Below are 10,911 nucleotides of genomic sequence, written 5' to 3' on the forward strand. Positions count from 1 at the left end.
GTCAGCCAGCTGGATTCTTTGTTTAAAGTGATTCCAATACTTCTTTAGGACAATGCTTCTTTAGGAATAGCAGCTCTGCTACTCCATTCGATCCCTCAAGCAATTTCAGAGGTCACAAAATGCAGGGAATTAGACTAGAAAACAAAATTCAGAAAAATGCACCATCTTTCTTCCTCATCCTGCCTCATTCTGCTCACTGGGGAGTCCTGCACCCAAGGAATTAGGGAGAATCTAAGAGGTCATCACTTGTCTAAGATGGTCTAAGATGACAAGAACTTTTCTATGAGATTAGGCAGTACAGACTGCACCATTGTTTTCCCTTTCTCTTTCCAGGCGCACATGGAAATGTGTTCCCAAATGTGCTCTAATATCTATCTGATTTAAATGCACGCTTCAAAAGACACATTTGGATTGTAAAAGGCCATTCATACAAAATCAGAGCTCCTCTTGTCTGTTGCATTTTCTAGTTAAATGCAGAGAAAAGATGGAAATAAATTGATCTTCTGGACAGTGCTTTGGGGATGGCACTGATGCATGGTTAAATGTTCATAAGTCTGTGAAATGAACACCCATGACAGTTCTTGTTCCATGGGGAACCTCCAGGAATAAGAGATATCCTTTCTTTTTGGTTGTTGTGTTGTGTAGTTTTGTTTTGTTGGGTTTTTTCCCCCCTTTTTTTTTTCTCTTTTTGTTTCAGGATGTGTGTGTTGTTGAATTATTTACTGGGGAGGAGGGATGGGGGCCTTTTCCTCATTCAGGATACAACAGAGCACATAAGTCTCTGATTCTGAAAAACTGAGCATTATAAAGCTTGTAAATTCCTATGTATTCCTAAGTGAGAAACAGATTGATTTGCTTATCAGGCTTTGTTTTCCTAGTCAATATTTACTTGTCCTTAAATATAAATGCTGATCTTATTGGGGCAATAAATTATCTCAGTTCTAATCCAGCTTCTTACATGAAGTCATTTTCTTCTCTGGGGCCTCTTTTTGAGACATTTAATAGGATATGTAGTGCCCATAACTACTTTTTTTTCTTCTCTTTATCAAGGTGTGGTCTTGCATCCATTGAATTCATTGCAAAGGAGAAACTAAATGCTTTTCAGGTATGGCACACATACTTCCACTATAATAGCACATGATAGATGATTAATTTTTCTATTTCTTGCCCCAGGAAAAATGGATATGAAACTGCTAATCTAGCAATCAGTACCTCTGTTCTTGGAATTTGTCTCATTAGGCACAGCTATATTAGGAACTGTCACAGTAAAGCATGCCAGGGAAAGATTTATGTCAAAAGAGCAAAAGTGATCAAATAAAAAAGTGAAAGGTATTCTGCCACTCAGAAGAAGGCAGTGCCTGAAGCAGACTACAAGGAAAGAGAAGGTTTGTGAGTCTCTACAGTAGTTTGTGTTTTAGTATATAGAAAACAGGAGTAGATCTTAAATGGGTGGCAAAGAAGTGAAGATGGACATTTCTGACCACTTCCAGCCTTATAAAAAAAGCTGTTGATGTCTATAGAGAACAGTTCCATTTTTCCTTATAGCTGCACAATTTCTCATGCATGAAGTGCAGTGGGACTGTGGAGAGCCATAGACAATGATGTGTCTGCAGTTACCAACGTAACACCTGCAGATGGACAAAGAGATACTTGCCTTCCCAGCCTGAAAGTGATTTGAGAAGATGGCAATGTCCTGATGGATGGAGGCAGCCACCCAGGACTGTTGCATTATCCATGCTCTGAGCTGAGGGAACAGGAGGGTCAGCTTAAAAGCCATATTGATATATGATCTTTCTATGCATAAATTCATTTGATTGAGAGATTATGTGGCTTAAGTGCTATTCTCAAGAATAAAATATTTTTTACTTTATTTCAGAATTCAGGAAATGAAACCAAAGGATCTTGTGTTTGTCTGTGAGTTACTCTGAGAGCTTTGTTGTCTAATTTCTTGGCTGAAACTGGGTTAACAATTCACTCCTCTTCCTTCTGTGCTTGGAAACACTGCATTTCAAACAGCTGTGATTTTACAGATCCAGATACTGAGGCACATAAAGAGGGAAAGTGTCATTTTCATGAAGATATTGAAAAGGTTTGAAGCCAAAGCACAGCTAATACCACATCCTAACCAAAAAGACACAAAGCAAAAAATAGGCAACAATTATCTTCTCGTGTATAAAATCAATTGATAACTGTTGGACTGAAAAACTTGAATGTAAGCTCATTGCAAAATTACTAGCAAAGTCTATTAAATCCTCCACATCACACCTTTTCTTCATTGCCACCTTAGTCAGTCACACTCAGCTCTCAGTTCCCTCATACAAGCCTTGCTTGTCTGCCTGTAAATAGAAATAAGCTTCAAAGCACAGATGCTGCTGTGAATACTCATCTGGCTGCTCAAAGGGAGTCCTCTCTTCTTTTTCAGGTCAGAGGCAAAATGATGTTGACTTGCTTTGATTTTCTTAGTCTAGACTATCCTTGCACCAACCTGAAATTAATTTATTTTCCTGTTGAAAGGAAAGCACCCCATAAAAAAGCCCATCATTGTGCCAAACCTGACAGTAGCTAGCTCTGCCTATCCATTTTTATCCTTGCCTGGCATGCACAGCTCTCACAGCAAATGGAATATGTTCCCTGCTGGAAGAAGAGACTTCTCTGTAGTGATCACAGAATACCATCTGGACACCCTTACAAATAGCTTGGATCTCAATGTAATTGTTCTAAATGTTATTCAAACACCAATCTGGAAAGTGTCATATCCTTCCAATACTATGGTCAGTTTACCTGGCAGCTCCAGAAAACCTTCATTGACTCCTGTGAGCCCTACTGAATCTGCAAAAAGATGTGGAGACAGAGGTTCTTCCTGAACAGTGATCTCAAACAGCCTCCTCTGGAAATTACTGATTGTTCCTTTGGCTGTGGTTTTGACTTGTGACAGCAAAGTTTGTGTGATGCTGATCTACATATTCAGTAAGATAAAACAATTCTGTAAGTTCTAGACTGGCCTTAAACAAAATCATGGGAACATAATTGCTATTTATTTAGCTCTGAACCTAGAGACAGGCAGTGCTGCTTACTGACCTGCAGACACCAACAGGGTTCATGAGAGTTAAGGGGGAACAAGAGTGACAAGAGTGACTAAGGTGTGTGGAGCAGCACTCCTGTTCTGGGGATCCATAAGCCCATCTGACAGCCTCTGCTCTGCCAGCAGCTCACAGCCAACAGATGGATCCTCAGCCAGCATCATCAGGCCAGATTCTGAACATTGACTGACTGCCTGGTATATTTTGTAGAGATCACTTTTATTCCTCTTCCTTTATATATGCAATCTGTCTGTCCATTCCAGGCCAGTTGCTCAGTGAAAACCAAGTGAGCCACAGGGGTCTGTGGGTCTTCTGGGCTGCCCACAAGACCAGAGCTCAAATGGTGTGAGCATGAGCATGGTAAGGGACTTTTTTTGAGATTAAAGTTAGGTGCACTTGTGCTAACTTTTCCAATTAATGGAGATGAAATGGCAAAATCCCTAATTAAAAAGCAATTGTAATTAGAACTTCCCCCCTGCCAATGGCAAGGTTTAGAATCATGAAACACATAAACAATTTCCATTCTGGATGCTTTCTTTGATTTCCCTTTGCTCACATTGGAAGCAATGCACTTAAAGAGATGAAAAGACAACTGAGCAAGAGTCTGCTTCCCTGCCACTCTTGCAGAAGGATGAGGGAAGGGTGTGAGGATTCATGCATGTACTGCTGACATATCTCTGCCCCAAAAGCCAGACCTTTTCGGGGCACTGCTGTCCCCACAAGATTATTATTCTTCAAACAGTGACAACAGCACATCCCTGGAACCACCTACCAGATGTGGAGATATGGAGCACAGGGACACAGCACTTGCTATTTTGGGTTGGAGTAGGGACCTGGAGACCCTGGGCCCTCCCCCAGAGGCAGAGACAAGGGCTGGGGTGGGAACAGGTCCCTCTTCCTTCCTGTGTGCCAGGCTGAATCCCAGCTTCCAAGCCTCCCAAAAACTGGGCACTGGCCCTGAGATTTATTTTACAGTGCTACACAATGTTCTAGTGTTAATTAGAAGTAGCTAGTTTGATTGTCCCTCTGAGAGTCTCTTCTCAGATTTGGTACCTCCCTCAGCTTTATGGCATTAAATGCCACAGCTTGCTTAAACACAGCAAAAAATATCTCATCTGTTATTTTTAAATTACTTCTATTCTAAACCTGGGAAAGACAAAACCTCTTTTTCTTCCCTAATTCAGCAAGGCTTTCATGATATTTACATTTCTCTCTTACTCATGTCCTTTCCAGGAGAAACAATTTCAGTCATCAAGTTCTCAGGAGGCTCCTTTAAACCTGGCTACTAGCCAGTGAGTCCCACAGGTTAATTACCTATAGCATATAATTACCTATAACATAATGCAAAGAGAGCCTGGGGTATCCTGCTCTCACTAGAGCACTGTCAGTAGGATATTTTTAGTCTTCACTCAGTGACCCAGAAACTTTCTGGGGATACCTGAAAAAGCTTGGTTTTCACTTTGAGAATGGCTACACACAGATGTCTCAGGAATCAGTATCCTTGAAGATCTATTAATCCCTCACATAAAAGACATTATGGAGAGGGCAGGGAGGATTTCTTGAGGGTTTAGGCATGTTCCAGCATCAAGTCAGTGAAGAGTTGCTCTAGCCTGCAACAGGGAAATGACTCTGTCTGGATAAGGCAAAGAAAAAAATTCCATGTTGGTCTCAGCTGGCACCTCGGTGCCTTCCCTCCATCCACTCAGCCTGGTTTGGGTCAGGCTGTTCTCTGCACAGCCCGAGCAGAGCTTTGGGTAGCCTGTGCAGTGCAGATGGCTCCTACCTCAGATGTTCTGTTGGTAAGGCAGTTTTTGAACATCAAATTGCATGTTAATGCTAGTTAATGAATGTTCTCTTCACAGGCACAGCAAGCCTTTTTCTTCTATACTAAGCAAGGAACAGGAGGAGGTAGCCTTTCAGGTATTAAATTGCTTGAGAGCATCAGCACAGAGCAGCTTGAGGAACAGCCACAGAATCTTAAATTACTATTACTGGGCTTTTTTTCAGCCTGCAGGAGCTCAGGTTTCTTACCTGACCAATGCTTTTTCTTCACAGAAGAGCAGGGTTTGCTGTGCCTGTCCTTGGGGAGCAGCCCAATTACTTTCTGCAGGGCAAGAGGACAGCAGCATGAGGCACCTTCAAATGCATCAAAGTCTCTGCTGAACCCACCTCATTCATATGCTCTGCAGATAAAATAGTCCAGACAGATTTCTCCACATTGCAGGATGAGCCCAAAGAAAATCTGGGAGATCCTGAAGAAGTCCTGCAGCTCCCAGTTTGCTCTGTTTGGAGGAAAGGGTTTGGACCACTGACCACCCCTGACCTTGCAGCGATCTCCTCTGCTTGTACTCAGCTGAACTCAGACTCAGTCTCTGCTACTAAGTGCTTGGGAGAACGTGTCAGGACAAACCACACTTTCTGCTTTTTTGGGGATTAAAAAAACCCAAACCAACGGGGAAAATATCCAGACCATGCTTTTCTATCTATTTTTTTTTCAGAGTTTTACTAAAACATGATCTGCTGGCTCTCAACAGCTTTTTGTTTGATGGAGGCAGCTAGTTAACCAGAAACATGGTGAAATCCCTGTCTCCCAACCTTAACTTGACTTGCCATGTAGAAGGCAACTGTTGTCACGTGTAATCCCAAAAGAGCAGAAAAAGGAGGGTTTCCCCCAGGCAGATAAAATAAATGGCTACTAGGCTCACTTTGTGTTTAAAACTGCATTGAGTACATGACTTTCTGTACTGAGGGGAATGTTGCAGCTGCTTGGCAGATTCACACAGTGAGAAACTGGAAATGTAAGGAGAAAATGTGCTATTTGCATTTCTAACTAAATTGCTCATTGAGAGCCTGAACCCAAACATAGATCAATAGAAAGACTTTTATCCTTTCCAGTGGGTTTTGGGTTCAATTCTAGACCTAGCTTCCTTCCCTGAGGTTGGGATGCATTCCCCAGAGGCAAGGATAGAATTTAAGTGTATTTAGGCAAGGAGTAAAGGTAATAGTGAGGATAACACCTGTAAGAAGGAGGAACACCTGCTCAGAGAATGTTTTAAAGGAAAAAAAAAGGAAAAATACATCAGTCAATGTTGTTCATCAGCAAAAGTAAAGACAGGAAGTAAATTTGAATTCTGTATGTACAGGGGGACAATCTGCGCCCTAGTCCTGCTGGCCACACCATTGCTGACACAGGTCTGGATGCCATTGGCCTTCTTGGCCACCTGGGCACAGCTGGCTCATGTTCAGGCAGATGCCAAATGGCACCCCCAGGTCCTTTTCCAGCAGGCAGCTTTGCAGCCCCTCTGTCCCCAGCCTGTGGCACTGTGGGGTTGTTGTGACCCCAGTGCAGGAGTGACTCTCCTGTTTCCTGTACTGGCTCTGCATCACCTCTGTCCTTAGCAGCTTAAGTGCAGCCCTAACTTGACTTGTCCAGGGACAGGGGGAGCCATGCTCTTGGTGCTTTTCTCACTCCTACTGGAGGTGACCTCTTTAGGCAAGTGCTTGTGGCCCTCCCTGCAAGGATGTGTGATTTCCTTGGCTTCCAGACACCACCTGCTCCTTTTTAACTTCATTTACCTGATGCCAAGCCATGCAGGTGTTCCCCATGCTTTTAGGGGTCCAGTAGTGTGGTTCTCACTTGCTTTGAATTTGTTGTAAAATGTGGAGAAGCAAGTGTGAGCCTAACAATGAAATAAGTGTCCTAAATAATTTCTGTTGAAACTCTCTGCAGGATCAGTGCAGACAGCAATGCAGCTCCCACCTTGGAAGTTGAGTAGCAGGATATTTTTCATTAGTTTTGATGATTATACAAATTGTTAACATCTACTTTGATTGTGATTTAATAAATGAAAACAGAAATTAAATGGCATTTTTTAAAAAAACTTTTTTTCTAACATAAGGATGAATTTTTCAGACCATTTGAACTGGAACAGTTCTGGTTCACTGAAATATTTTGCAGAAACACTTCCATATTTTGGTCAGCCCTAATATTACTTGCTGAAGCCCATCTCTACCACCATCAATTGGTATGTTTATAGCCATCTGGATTGTGGGCTACTCATGTTTTTAAAATTATTATTGCATCTATTGGTGCTTTATTAACACTTTATAAACAGCGGGTATACATTGTACAATAGCCACAAAGAGAATTGGGAGTTCAGTCCTGACCTTTTGTTCACATTCCTGGATATCACAATCACTCCAGTTTTATTTTATTTATTTTATTTTATTTTATTTTATTTTATTTTATTTATTTTATTTTATTTTATTTTATTTTATTTTATTTTATTTTATTTTATTTTATGCAATTGCTTCAAAACATCAACCATCTGGGGTTTATTCCTTCACTTAGGCTAAGGAATGAATTTTTCCTATTCTGAGAGCAGCTTCATTAATTGGAAGAGGGGGTAAGCAGAAGGGCCTATTGGAATTCTACACTGTGGATCCAAGCACAGAACTCCCTCTTGTGCTGCACCAAAGATGCTCTCAGGAAAAGCAGCAGCCCCAGCTGCCCCTGCAGAGGGCCTCAAGAACAGCACAATTACAGGAGCTGCTTGTGTTCTGTGGTTAAAGAAAGCTCCCCAGAGACAAAGTATTGCTGTTTGATTGGAAGGTACTCAATTGTCTAACGAAGCTGTTATCCTCTATTTAGCCAGAGATGAGAAAATGAAATTTTTATGTATCACTCCTATGAAAAATACAAAACTAAACAACAAACTAATTAAAGAAGTCAGACCCTCAGGGGTAAAACAAAACCACCACAAAGCAATGAAATGATTGCAGTGAGTAAAAGTGAGCTGGAGACTTGGCTCATCTATTCCAGCTGCTGCTGTGTTTACTTAGCTCAGAGGCAGACACCCACCTTGTGCCCCACACACCAAGAGAAGGTGCTTCCCCATTTTTGAGGGATACTGATATTTTCATTTTCATCTTTCATGTTAGAGGTATCCCTTTAGCACCAGAAATGACCTTGGGATACGTTGGCTAGTATTGCAGAGATCAACAGGTAAATAATGAGAAGCTTACCATCATATTTAATCTCCTTTTTTGTTAAACCTTAGCCCTCACACACACTTGATTTCAGTAGGATTCACATGGACTTTGGAATGATGCAGGGACAGGCTCTTTGCTTCAGCAAGAGCCTTGGGCTTTGGTTTGAAATCCTTGGATACATAGTTGGTGCTTCTGCCTGAAGACATAGAGCTCCTCCATATTAGTGGGGTGACCTTGACCATGGTGTTTCTGTTCCTATCAACATCCTGGGTGACACCACTGTTTTTCTTGTATGGATTAATTTGAAACTTTTCTTTGGCTCGTAAGAGCTGAATGATGAGTTTGTACTCATGGGAAAGTTCATTTTCCAGTCACTGAATGCTTGCAGCCAATGGTCCCTGCTACAGTTTAAAGAACTTCCCAAGACAGGCATTCATCCATCAGCAAAGCCTCCATTGTACTGCCAGGGACTAAGTTTTATGAAGCTTTTTTTTACCCCTCCAATATCAATCACTCTGCCATTGTCTTAATTTTGCTCCTCTAATATACAATAATATTTACTTTTGAACAAGAAATGAGTGTGCACAGAGTTTTATAGGAGAGGCCTATTGAAGTGCAATAGGAAGGACAGGCTGGAGGTTATGCTCAGCACAGTGGGAAGTTGTGTGATACCCAGGGATCATGCTGGTCAGGGACTGTGTCATGCACACACACTGAGATGCTGCACAAAACCATTCAAACCTCTCTGTTTCTTTCACAATGCCTATTATCTATGTTTTCTTTTCTCCTCTCCAGAATATCCTGCCTGATATTTTATTTGCTTTCCCCCTTCATATCCATCCAATTTTCTTTAAAACAGCCCTGGTTTTTTGATTTTAATTTGAAAAAGCTAATTTCATCCTGCACTTTCCCTGAACACAATGTCCACACATCATCCTAACCAATACCAGACAATTTTGATCTGCTTTAAAGTGCAGCTCAGGATGTTGTGCTTTGCAGGCTTGCCTGCCATAGGTGTTGTCTCTAACCTACAGAATGGTGGGTACCAAGACCCAGTATAGCTCATCCAAGCCTTCACTGGAGGTTTGTGATATAAAGGGGAACCTGGGTCAGGGCTTTTGAGCTGCACATTTATCACCCTCTCCAGGAAATTCCACTGTCAGTCTGCCATCCCTTCTGCTGAATATCCACGTGGCTTTTCTGTTGTGCTTTGGCTAAAAAAGAGATGTTTCAAAAGCAGTCTCAGCACAGATCTTCATTTTCTCTTAGAATTTAATTCCCTCTTGTCTTCCTGCTAGGCTGCACCAAAGCCAGATTTCCTTCTACAAGCACAGAGCACAGAGCTTCCTACTGCCAGCCCTTATCCTTCATGAGGATTTCACATTGGAAATTTTATCACAAGATCCCAGACGTTCTCCATCTCCAGCACTGTGCATGAGGCATAACTTATTTTATGGAATGAGATCTGCATTTTCCTCTGGTTATGTTGCTTGAGCTGCAGATTGTAAAGACACCTAGAAATCAGTTTGTTAACCTAATTCTATGGTCTTTGAAACAGCTGCCAGAAAGAGCTGAGCAGTAGTGTTCCCCAAGAAAAATATTCTCCCTTCCTAGTCATAGTAGGGAGAAAGACCTGCTTGACTCATCTCCCTGCTTTCAGAATATTGCCTTTTATTTTCTAGCAAATTATACAGCTCATTTTTCCTTTCCAGAAGTCACAGAGACTTTGCCACTCCCACAGTTACTGCCAGCAGCCCGCTCAGGTGGCAGCAGCACCTGACAGCAAATAGGTGCAAAGGAGTCAGGAAACTCACTGCATAGTTTGGTTCAAACCAGCACTAGCAAAGGTAGCAATGAGTTAGGTAATGGGCACGAGAAACTGGGGAAAATGTTTCAGCCTGTGAAAAAAGCCTGAGGACCTGGTTTCTATGCTCAGTTTTGCTATTCCCTTCCCACATGACCACTGCAACACATTTAATCATCCAGTGCCTCAGTTTGCTCTTTGGACAAAGTCCTCTTTGTAGAGGCACTTAGGAAAGAAAAACCCAAGAAAGCATTGATCATTCATTTTCTATTTTTTTCCATGTTAAAGTGGGATTCTTATCCTGTCTGCTTGGTCAAGAGATGAAGAGAACACATAAAGAGTTTTAGTTGCAATTTTGATACACCAAATATTTCAGCGAGATGTCACTTCAGTCCTGCAGGCTTGGCTTGACAGCTTTTTGAACTAAGAGGAGCTTTTCCTGTTTGCAGTCAGCAGGATCCAGCTCCCATGGAGGAGGAAGAAGAACACCTAAACTTTTAACTAACTGGACATTATCTCTTGCTGCTTCTTATGCAGCCTGGGTAATCTAACTACAGTCTCTGCATTCCAGCAAGCGCCTCAATCATATTTCCAGGACGCATGAAGCAGAAAACCTGCACATCCCTGGCAGGACTCCACGGCTGCAGTGAGTAAGCACAGCACCCCTGAGGTGGAGGGAACTTTGCCAGTAGGCTGCAGGTGAGGATTCACCCCTCTGGATCTGAGACTTGAGGACAGAGTTGTCTGGGAGGGGAGTGCAGAGCACGTATCATCAGAGATGATACGTATCATCTCTGACACAGCAGCCAGCCATCTGTTCCGAGTTTATTAAAAGTGATGTACTCTGCTGGGAGGATCAGGAAGCATCTGCTGGTGCATTTACATTCAAATCCCCACAGCAATCCCATCCATCCTCCTTTTTTAATTAATCAAACCCACTTTTTGGTGAAGGCGCACAGATAAACTCTTCCTCTGTAAATGGGAGCACATATTATGCTAATACCATTTAATAGCTAATACACAGAAAAACAATTA

The sequence above is a fragment of the Agelaius tricolor genome, unplaced genomic scaffold (genome assembly GCF_023055355.1).
Source record: "Agelaius tricolor isolate 1412-34295 unplaced genomic scaffold, bAgeTri1.0.p SCAF_5, whole genome shotgun sequence".
NCBI lineage: Eukaryota > Metazoa > Chordata > Aves > Passeriformes > Icteridae > Agelaius > Agelaius tricolor.